Source organism: Engystomops pustulosus, chromosome 7 (genome assembly GCF_040894005.1).
Source record: "Engystomops pustulosus chromosome 7, aEngPut4.maternal, whole genome shotgun sequence".
NCBI lineage: Eukaryota > Metazoa > Chordata > Amphibia > Anura > Leptodactylidae > Engystomops > Engystomops pustulosus.
Window position 1 is genome coordinate 175,453,406 of NC_092417.1, and position 12,135 is coordinate 175,465,540.

The 12,135-nt window shown below is 42.1% G+C and overlaps 1 protein-coding gene across 5 annotated transcripts in view; it reads left to right on the top strand.

The window, feature by feature from the left end:
• Positions 1–12,135, top strand: part of LRRC4C (leucine rich repeat containing 4C) — a 785,533-nt gene that overhangs the window by 736,865 nt on the left and 36,533 nt on the right. For 4 of the 5 annotated variants that reach the window (XM_072119022.1, XM_072119021.1, XM_072119024.1 and 1 more), the window contains one exon: positions 3,343–3,464. The exons of the other annotated variant lie outside the window; for it this stretch is intronic. The gene's annotated coding sequence lies outside the window, so the exon portion shown is untranslated. The remainder of the gene's footprint in view (positions 1–3,342; positions 3,465–12,135) is intronic. 5 annotated transcript variants of the gene reach the window in all.

The following is a 12,135-nucleotide window of genomic DNA, read 5'->3' on the forward strand; positions in this document are numbered from 1 at the left end:
GGGGCGCGCACCGACTGCCGATACTGATGTCATGAATATTCTGGATCGGCTTCAGATGATGCCATGCTGCTGTCAGGAGCCACCGAAAAAAAATAAAAATAAAAAAAAATAGATGAAAAATAGAAAAATAAAAGATTGATGTGAGTAATTGCACTGGTGAGTAGGAAGGAATATGCCATGAATCTCAGGGGGGGGAGGCGAATTGTGTCATCGAGACTCGCAGGTTGTTTATTTTTAACACAGAAGCAGCGAGTAAAAGGAATAAATTAGGCAGAATTCCAAGAAAAATAAAATGGAAAAAATAAAAAAAATAATAATATACAGCATGGGATCAATACCACATCATTCCTGCTATCTCTATGGGGCATAGAGGGCTGGTACTCCTATTGGTGTCACCCAGTGACCCCCATGCCTCTGGCTAGGCGACCACTCATACTTACAGACTTGCAAGAAAGATTGAGTTTAGTTTTAAAAAAAAAAAAAACACTATTCTGGGAATTATTGACTTCTATCAGGGGTGGTAGTGGGCATGCTCTGGGGGCATTTGCAGAGAGGGGCAGGAGCAAAGCTGTAACCATCACCTATTGACTTCTATCGGAGAGTAGGGCTTTGACTCATTGATTTCTACGAGAGAGTGTTGTGGGCATGCCCTATCACCAAAGGTGCAAAGGTCATTGTATGGGGAGGATGGAGGTGAGATGTGAGGATCACGCATAGGCTTCTAGGGGAGAGTGTTGTGGGCATGCTCTGTGACCTGTGCAGAGGTCATTGTGCATTTTAGAGGTGAGATGTGACAATCACCTATAGGCTTCTAGGGGAGACTGTTGTGGGCATGCTCTATCAACCGTGCAGAGGTCCCTGTGCAGGAGAGGGTGTTAGAGGTGAGATGTGACAATCACCCATAGGTTCCTAGGGGAGACTGTTGTGGGCATGCTCTATCACCCATTGTGCATTATGGAGGAGAGTTAGAATCCCCATGTCCTTCTTTGCCCTCTGGACTTGCACTGGAGAGGTCGCAGTCTGGAGTGTCCCTTTATTTGTCTAGTATCTAGATACCATCAGTAATGGAACCTCACTGGGAGAGTCCTGGTCCCTGCATAAAGTTATTATTACCTGGATATAATTTTCTAGAATTCGCAGCTTATTTCTGGAGTGGTGGTGGTGGGGGGGGGGGCACATGTTCTGATAACATCATACCCGGGGGGGGGCGCCTTCTGCTGCTGCTGTAGCCTATTATAAGATCTCGGGAAAACATGTTGTGTTCAGCTTTGTAATATTCCACCTTCTCTATGAAGCTCTTAATAAGGGGCTTACAGCCAATGTACAGTATTATTAGAACAGTTTTTGATGTGATATGTAGGAGGGAGAGGGAAAGATGCGCTGCAGCAGCTCAGTGCATTCAGTACTCGGCCGCACTGGAAACCTTGTAGCAGGTCTCTACCTACTCTGTATGCATTGTGATACTAAAAGCTTCCGAAACCTTACTGCAGCTTGTATGTTCATACACACACACACTCACATACACTCACATACACACATACACTCACATACATTCACATACACACACATATACTCACATACACACACATATACTCACATACACACACATATACTCACATACACACACATACACTCACATACATTCACATACACACACATATACTCACATACACACACATATGCTCACATACACTCACATACACTCACATACATGACACAACAAATAGTTGTAGTCCATTCCTCCCAATCTTCTTCCATTTAAGGATTATGGAGGTCACTGTGATACTAAAAGCTTCCGAAACCTTACTGCAGCTTGTATGTTCATACACACACACACTCACATACACTCACATACACTCACATACACTCACATACACTCACATACACTCACATACACTCACATACATTCACATACACACACATATACTCACATACACACACATGTACTCACATACACACACATATACTCACATACACTCACATACACTCACATACATGACACAACAAATAGTTGTAGTCCATTCCTCCCAATCTTCTTCCATTTAAGGATTATGGAGGTCACTGTGCTCTTAGGAACCTTGAGTGCTGCAGAAATTCTTTTATAACCTTGGCCAGATCTGTGCCTTGCCACAATTCTGTCTCTGAGCTCCTTGGGCAGTTACTTAGACCTCATGATTCTCATGTGCTGTGACCTGCACTGTGAGCTGTGAGATCTTATATAGACAGCTGTGCGCCTTCCCTAATCAAGTCCAATCAATTTAATTGCACACAGATGAACTCCAATGAAGGAGTAGAACCATTTCAAGGAGGATCAGAAGGAAATGGACATGATGTGAGTTACATATGAGTGTCGCAGCACAGGGGCTGAATACTTATGATCATGTGATATTTCAGTTGTTTTGTTTAATAAATTAGCAGAAATATATACATTTATATATATTTTTTTTTTTGTTAATATGGGGGCAGAGTGCACAATGATGAGCAAAACAATGAACTATTTTGATCTTACCAATTGGCGGCAATGAAACGAAGAGTGAAAAATGTAAAGGGGTCTGAATACTTTCCGTACCTACTGTATTATTATTTTGATTCCAAGCTGATGAGAATGAGCCCCCAATGTTTACCCAGATATCAGAACACAAAGACGTTTTTGTTACATTGTTGCCACTTTTTCAGTTGCAACGTTTTGGTGACTGCACCATTGGGGTTAAATAGAAGGGGGCAGATACTTTCTCCCGGTCCTTGTAGCCCCAGGTCCTGAGTTATGGATCCAGGAGCAGATCCATCCATCAGTCCTCCTCATGTGTTAGAGAAACAAAGAGAAATGATTACACGGAATGTAAAGAACAACGAGTCCATCCAAATGACTCGTCTCTGTTAGGAAGACGCATTCTTCTCGGCAATAATTGGGTTCTGCAGGAAGACGCTGCCCCTTGGAGGAACAAGACAATTGGATCACCCTGTGTCCAGGAGGGTGACTCTTGGGAGTACCTACCTTAGAGAAAGGGGTGTGGCTTCTGCCATGTCTGGTTCCTTGTAGGGGCAGTGTATCAGATAAGGACCACCCTACAGTGCTCAGCGGTGGATTGGTGCCAAGCAGCAGCTGAAAGCAGCACAATTTTTATCATTATCAGTTGTGGCCCCTATGGCACCGGGGTTCCAGGATTACCTTGAAGTTTTTATATTCTTCTCACTGTCCTATGTATCATATATAAAGAAGGATTTTTTTTAAAAGAAAAACTCTTGTATCGTTTTGTGTCTGCAGCTCTCATGTGGACGGATGTGTCTCCATGGTTACAGACTACAAACATTTCTAACTCTCTTTTATCCCCTTTGCTATAGGTAAGCAAGAAAAGAGGGGAAGAAAAAAGCAAAGGCCACATGACTGCAGGACCGGCCTACGCGGACATCGCTCGTAGTCTGGAGACACATTAGATCTGCACAGGAGCTGTATACATAAAACGGTAAGAGGTTACAAATGTTACTTTTTGATCAGAGATACAAACTCTGGACAGGGGTGGGGGTGGGGGGCTGTTTCCAGCACAATAGTTCCCGTGTCAGGTTGTTTTTGTGTTCTATGGCCGGGGGGTTTGCTGCGCTCTACTTAGTGAGCGGAATCCCCTCTGAATACGGTGACTAATCCTAAGACTGCGAATGCTAATTACCCCGCGATGCTCTGCCCCGGGGCACATCGGCTCCCATGTAGGGTACAACCACCTCGAGAGGCTGCAGGTTCCTTCATATTCCCTGTCTTTATCCTCTGAACTTAACACACAGCAGAACTATAGAACAATCTGCGACTTCCTTAAAGGAATTTTCCATCCATATTGTAGGGAGAGTGGACAGTTACAATGTGTGTTTTAAGGGAAAATCCACTTTCTGTAGAGAACTCCCTGGAAACCTTGTACTATTAAGTAGTCTAATGGGACTGTCTTACCCTGCCTGTTATACCTCCTCATCACCTTCTGCTGTTGATACGTTGATGGTCCATCATTAAAGAGGACCTCTCACCACCTCAAACATATGATGATGAAGAAACCATGCTGGAGGGGCTGCTACACAGATTCGGGGACACTTTAAATTTTCTTTCTAGCCCCTACAGTTGTGGAGATATCAGAAAAAGATATATGACCATTCTCATCCTCTCCGCTGTCAGAGAGGAGGTGCTGAAGCAGAGGAGGAAAAGAGAAGATCCTTCTCCAGCTCCTCCTCTCCGACAGTGAAGATGGTTGCAATGATATCTCCGCAACCATGGGGGCTAGAAAGATAATTCCAAGTGATCCTAAACTGGTGTAGCAGCCCCTACAGAATGAGGCGGTAAAGGGTCCTCTTTAAAGGGGTTGTCTGAAGGTTAAAAATGGCTGCTCTCTCACTCTCTAGACTATGGGCAGCTAAGCTTCATTCATTTCTATACAGCGGAGACGCAGTACCAGCACAGACCATGGTCAGGGGCGGCGCTGTTTTTGGAAGTAAGAAGCCATGTTTTTTAATCTCTGAACAACCCCTTTAAATCTCTGAACAACCCCTTTAAATCCCCTTTCTCTAACCATTGGTCGCTACCTACATCCCGGTGACTTTGTAACATTTACTGCAGTCGCTTTCCTCTAAAGTCACATTTCCCCTTGAAGTTCCCTTTAACCCTTTACTGATATCCTCCAGTTATTTGCTCTTTTCCGCATGGAAACTTTCGCAACGCACAAGCAGAAAGCGATCTCCTGGCTCCAGCGCCCGCGCACGGATGGAAAATGAAGAAGAACATCAAAGGTTGATGGGAGCCGCGCCGAACACAACAATGATTCTTTGAAACAATTCTCGCTTGTTTGAAGTCTAGTCAAAATGTATTAGGATCAAACCTGCGGAATAATGGAGCGCTGTGATCTTCCGCCGCTCGCCTTGTAATCTCCCGCTAAAGGTGAATTCCAACTTTTATCGAGTGCAAATGCTGCGCGCATCTGTGATGATACAATGGTCACCCCCCGCAGTATAATCACGAGGAGGCGGCTTTGTACTTTTGGATGTTTATTACTGCAGGAAATGACATTTACAACACTTAAAGGGGAATTTTGACTACATGAACCAAAACCAGATTTTTGTATCCCTTAAGAGGTATCGCTCCACTGACTCTGGAACAGTTGGAATTTCCTCTCTAGTCCCAACCATTCCCAAGAAATTTGAGATCGGTTCCAAGCTTATGACTTAAAGGGGAACTTTGACCACATTATTCAACTCCAGATTTTTGCATAATTTAATATGTATCTGTCCACGGATTCAGGAACTGTTTGAATTTTTGTTCTAGTTTTCACTGTTCCTGAGCAATCATGGTCAATATTTTATGCACTCAACTGTCAAGTGGGCGGAGCTAAACTGTCTTCTCAAGCACAGCATCACCCATCTGACAGAGAACCTCGCTATCATAGTTCCAAGATGGTTCAGAATCAAAGATGCTAATTTGGCTCTCTACTCTCATTCACGCTAACGACTTAAAGGGTAAATTTGACCACATTATTCAACTCCAGATTTTTGCATCCTTTAATAGGTATCAGTCCACTGATTCAGGAACTGTTGGAATTTTCTTTCTAGTTTTCACTGTTCCTGAGCAATCAAGGTCAATATTTTATGCACTCAACTGTCAAATGGGCGGAGCTAAACTGTCTCCTCAAGCACAGCACCACTCATCTGACAGAGAACCTTGCTATCATAGTTCCAAGATGGTTCAGAATCAAAGATGCTAATTTGGCTCTCTACTCTCATTTACGCTAACGACTTAAAGGGGAAATTTGACCACATTATTTAACTCCAGATTTTTGCATCTTTTAATAGGTATCTGTCCACTGATTCAGGAAGTGTTGGAATTTTTTGAGTAATCAAGGTCAAAATTTTATGCACTCAACTGTCAAATGGGTGGAGCTAAACTGCTCATGCACAGCACCACCTATCTGACAGAGAGCCTTGCTATCCAAGTTCCAGGGTGTTTTCAGTACCCAAAGTGTTAATTTGGCTCTCCACTGTCAAATGGGTTCGGTTCCAGGATAACACTTATAGGGTAACTTTGCCCACATGAACCAACTCCAGATTTTTGCATCATTTAATAGGTATCAGTCCCCTAATTCCGGCATTGTTTGGATTTTTTTTCTAGTCCTCACCGTTCCTCAGCAATCAACTGTCAAATGGGTGGAGCTAGGCTGTCTGCTCAAGCATAGCACTGCCCATCTGACAGCATTGAGCCTCATTTTTATCCTTTCAGAGTCGTTTTAGTACCCAACATAATATTTGGGCTTGCTACTGTCAAATGGGCGGTGCTAAGCTAACTGCTGTTGCCCAGGACCCACCCATTTGAAACTAGAGAGCCAAATTAGCATTGTTTGCTTGGGGGCTGTGACTACTGGTTCACCTGTCTCCTTCTTTGTACAAAATTATGTAAAGGCTTAGTGTTAGATATCAATAAGAAGCCTAGAAAATACTAAATAGTAGCTCCAGTAGTCACAGCCACGCCCACAGTGCAAAGAATAGCTCTTTAGCATAAAGATAAACATTGATTTTTCTGAAAAACTACAGATCATTGAAAAACGGGAAAGATATTTTTGGAGAGCTCCTAATAAGCCTCACACTATGTTGCTTTTACATTTGAGGCAGATTGGAAGATGGAAAATCCCTTTAAGAAGGAATTATAGAGAGGACGGATAACTCTGCAGCACTTTCTTGCGGAATAATCCTTGGTATATTTTCTGAAAGTATCCCAGTAAACTTCCGAGGGATTTAGATGTTGTAAATCTGTCCCTCTGCAGATTTATGTGTCCCAAAATCTCCCCGGAAAGCAATGCTGTTCCTATATTACCCATAAATTTCTAGAAAGTTCATAATTCTCTATCAAGTTCTGTGAGAGCAGCTGAAGGCAGAGGGGGGAATAAACAATGCATGGTAATGTGGCAGATCCGAGGATGAGATATGGAGGGGATAAGGCTCTCAGGAAATAAGTGAGATGTGATGTTAGTACAGAGCGCAGAGCGTCGCACCCGGAGGCCTCCAAAATGTCCTACTGCACCTCCTAATATGTCACGTGCCGGGATCCGGGGAACAAGCAATGTCCACAGGAGGACATCAAGAAAAGTGATAGAAAGATAAGAAGATCTAAGACATGTATCTGGAGAATTCCAGGGAAATTGGATACATTGGGGCAGATTTACTTACCCGGTCCGTTCGTGATGCAGTGGCGCGTTCTCTGCGGTGGATTCGGGTCCATTAAGGTAGATTCTCCGACGTCCACCAGGTGGCGCTGCTGCGCTGAAGAGCATCGTAACGCACTCAAATACACCAGCCTATCCTGGATGAAGGTAAGTGCAAGCTCCGCGACACTTTCTGTTTTTTAAATGCGGCGGTTTTTCCGAATCCGTCAGGTTTTCGTTTGGCCACGCCCCCCGATTTCCGTCGTGTGCATACCGGCGCCGATGCGCCAAATTCCGATCGCATGCACCAAAAACCCGGGGCAATACAGGGAAAACCGGCGCGAATCGGAAATATTCGGGTAACACGTTGGGAAAACGCGAATCGGGCCCTTAGTAAATGACCCCCATTGAATTAAGTCTAATGCTGAGGGGTGGAGTTTGCCTTTGCCTTTGATGTTCTCTGTCATGCTCCTCGCCTCCTAATTTTACATAGATACATAGATAATATATAGATAGATAGATAGATAGATAGATAGATAGATAGATAGATAGGAGATAGATAGATATGAGATAGATAGATAGATAGATAGATAGATAGGAGATAGATAGATAGATAGATAGATAGATAGATAGATAGATAGATAATATATAGATAGATAGATAGATAGATAGATAGAAGATACAGACACTAAGGGCCACTCGTATTACTCGTTTTTTCTGTTGTTTTTGCGCCTTCTTAAACTTCGGCACCGTTGTTGCGACATTTTTGCGACTAAACGCCAAACTAGCCGCGCAGCAAAAATAACCAAGTCTACCTTATTTATCTTAACAATCCAGAAGTTTTGTTGCAAAACACTCCAGCACGAAGGTGGCGTTAACTGAGAAGTAACACTGAGCCCCGGTGCAGAGCAGCTCATCCCCAGCAGCAGAGCTCAGCAGATACAAGTACAGATAATAACGACACTAGAACAGATAATACAGACATTACAGACACTGCAGACACCAGTACAGATAATACAGACACTACATACACTGCAGACACTAGTACAGATAATACAGACATTACCTACACTGCAGACACTAGTACAGATAATACAGACATTACATACACTGCAGACACTAGTACAGATAATACAGACACTACATACACTGCAGACACTAGTACAGATAATACAGACATTACATACACTGCAGACACTAGTACAGATAATACAGACATTACATACACTGCAGACACTAGTACAGATAATACAGACACTACATACACTGCAGACACTAGTACAGATAATACAGACACTACATACACTGCAGACACTAGTACAGATAATACATACATTACATACACTGCAGACACTAGTACAGATAATACAGACATTACATACACTACAGACACTAGTACAGATAATACAGACATTACATACACTGCAGACACTAGTACAGATAATACAGACATTACAGACACTGCAGACACTAGTACAGATTATACAGACATTACATACACTGCAGACACTAGTACAGATAATACAGACATTACCTACACTGCAGACACTAGTACAGATAATACAGACATTACATACACTGCAGACACTAGTACAGATAATACAGACACTACATACACTGCAGACACTAGTACAGATAATACAGACATTACATACACTGCAGACACTAGTACAGATAATACAGACATTACATACACTGCAGACACTAGTACAGATAATACAGACACTACATACACTGCAGACACTAGTACAGATAATACAGACACTACATACACTGCAGACACTAGTACAGATAATACAGACATTACATACACTGGAGACACTACAACAGATAATACAGACATTACATACTCTGCAGACACTAGTACAGATAATACAGACATTACATACACTGCAGACACTAGTACAGATAATACAGACATTACATACACTGCAGACACTAGTACAGATAATACAGACATTACATACACTGCAGACACTAGTACAGATAATACAGACATTACATACACTGCAGACACTAGTACAGATAATACAGACATTACATACACTGCAGACACTAGTACAGATAATACACATATTACATACACTGCAGACACTAGTACAGATAATACAGACACTACATACACTGCAGACACTAGTACAGATAATACAGACACTACATACACTGCAGACACTAGTACAGATAATACAGACATTACATACACTGCAGACACTAGTACAGATAATACAGACACTAGATACACTGCAGACACTAGTACAGATAATACAGACACTACATACACTGCAGACACTAGTACAGATAATACAGACATTACATACAGTGCAGACACTAGTACAGATAATACAGACACTACATACACTGCAGACACTAGTACAGATAATACAGACATTACATACAGTGCAGACACTAGTACAGATAATACAGACATTACATACACTGCAGACACTAGAACAGATAATACAGACATTACATACACTGCAGACACTAGTACAGATAATACAGACACTACATACACTGCAGACACTAGTACAGATAATACAGACATTACATACACTGCAGACACTAGAACAGATAATACAGACATTACATACACTGCAGACACTAGTACAGATAATACAGACACTACATACACTGCAGACACTAGTACATATAATACAGACATTACATACACTGCAGACACTAGTACAGATAATACAGACACTACATACACTGCAGACACTAGTACAGATAATACAGACACTGCAGACACTAGTACAGATAATACAGACACTAGATACACTACAGACACTAGTACAGATAATACAGACACTAGATACACTGCAGACACCAGTACAGATAATACAGACACTACATACACTGCAGACACTAGTACAGATAATACAGACATTACATACACTGCAGACACTAGTACAGATAATACAGACATTACATACACTGCAGACACTAGTACAGATAATACAGACATTACATACACTACAGACACTAGTACAGATCATACAGACATTACATACACTGCAGACACTAGTACAGATAATACAGACACTACATACACTGCAGACACCAGTACAGATAATACAGACATTACATACACTGCAGACAATAGTACAGATAATACAGACATTACATACACTGCAGACACTAGTACAGATAATACAGACATTACATACACTGCAGACACTAGTACAGATAATACAGACACTACATACACTGCAGACACTAGTACAGATAATACACACATTACATACACTACAGACAGGAGCTGCAGACTCTATTTACAGTTCATCACCTTCTATTTACAAAACAATCTGCAGAATCCTGAGCTCAGAGCAAGACAGGAGAGAACTTTGCAGAATGTTGCAGATACTACAGACAAGTGTCCCCCATGTAATTCTGCACAGTATCACCAGTGTGTCTGAGGGGGATACTGTGCAGAATTACAGGGGTGCAGCAGGAGCTCAGCACTGGGGGATCCCCTCCACCTGGGTGCTGCTGTGAGGGTTATCTTCATGCTGGGCTGTGGGAGAAGCAGAGAGGAGCTTGTAGGAGGATCACATGTAAGTGCCTGAATCTAACATTGCGCCTAAACTATGTTAAAGTAAAGTGATTAATAAGAGGCAGAAAATATACTTATCACAGATGGTTGTAACTTGTGATAATTCTGGCAAAACAGTGCGACCGAATTTAGGCGCAACTACTACACTTAGGCGCACAAAAGTGATACATGTGGCCCTTAGAACTTATCCAGTGTGAATGCTTACAAATATTTAGGACACTTCTAGAATGTTCTGTCTGCTTCGGCCTCTCGGTGACCCCAGGAGTTTTCCCGAGGACGTTCACTTCTATGGATGAGCACTAATTTTCTAAAGCTTTTTCCGTTGCGGCGGATAATTCCGGAATCGTTCTTCTTCCTCGTCGTGTGGGTTAATTCATCTTCACAAAATCTCTTCTCTTTGTCACATTTATTTTTTTCCCTTTTCAGCGTCTAATTGCGGCTTTTTTCTGTTACCGGCCCGAGTTTTACATAAACGGAGACATTTCGGAAAATCCTTAATTATGGCGATTCAGCTTCTTTGTGTCGCGTGTTTGTTCTTTTTAAGTTCCTTAAACGTTCTGGATTCTTTTCCTGTGGATTGAAAAAAAAATGCAAACCTCAGTGTAGAGGTCAGGGCGGAGTCTACAGTGGGATTGGAGGTGAGAGCCCGCCCCCTCGGGCTGGACCATTATCATCTATTTACATAAAATTTTTAAAGAGAAATTTAAAGGAAGATTTTAAAAAAATCTATATATATTTTACATTTTTTGGTCAAAGTATGCAAAATGAGAAAGAACACATTGAGGCAGATTTACTTACCCGGTCCATTCGCGATCCAGCCGTCCACCAGGTGGCGCTGCTGCGCTGAAAAGCATCGGAACGCACTGGAATACACCGGGCCGGGCTGAGTGAAGGTAAGTGCAAGCTCCGCGACACATTTTTTGTTTTAAATGTAGTGGTTTTTCCGAATCCGTGGGGTTTTCGTTCGTCCACGCCCCCCATTTCCGTCGCGTGCATGCCAGCGCCGATGCGCCACAATCCGATCGCGTGCGCCAAAATCCCGGGGCAATTCAGGGGAAATGGCCGCAAATCGGAAATATTCGGGTAACACGTCGGGAAAACGCGAATCGGGCCCTTAGTAAATGACCCCCAATATTTCAATAGGGTTGTATTAAAAAAAAAAAAAAACATTTGACCATTTTTAATTTGTACCTTTTTTGTAAAGTAAATTGTCTCCACGGTAACAGACTACAAGCAAAACTTTGTGTAGTCAGAGGGTGCGGTTATTTTATTTTATTAATTTTGATTATCATTTTTTTTAAATTATATATTACATTCTATATGAAAGAGTCAATAATAAAAATTGTTTAGTTTCAAATAAAGGACTCAATCTTTAACCCTTTATGGGTGATACCCACATTACACTTGTCCAGAGTCCTA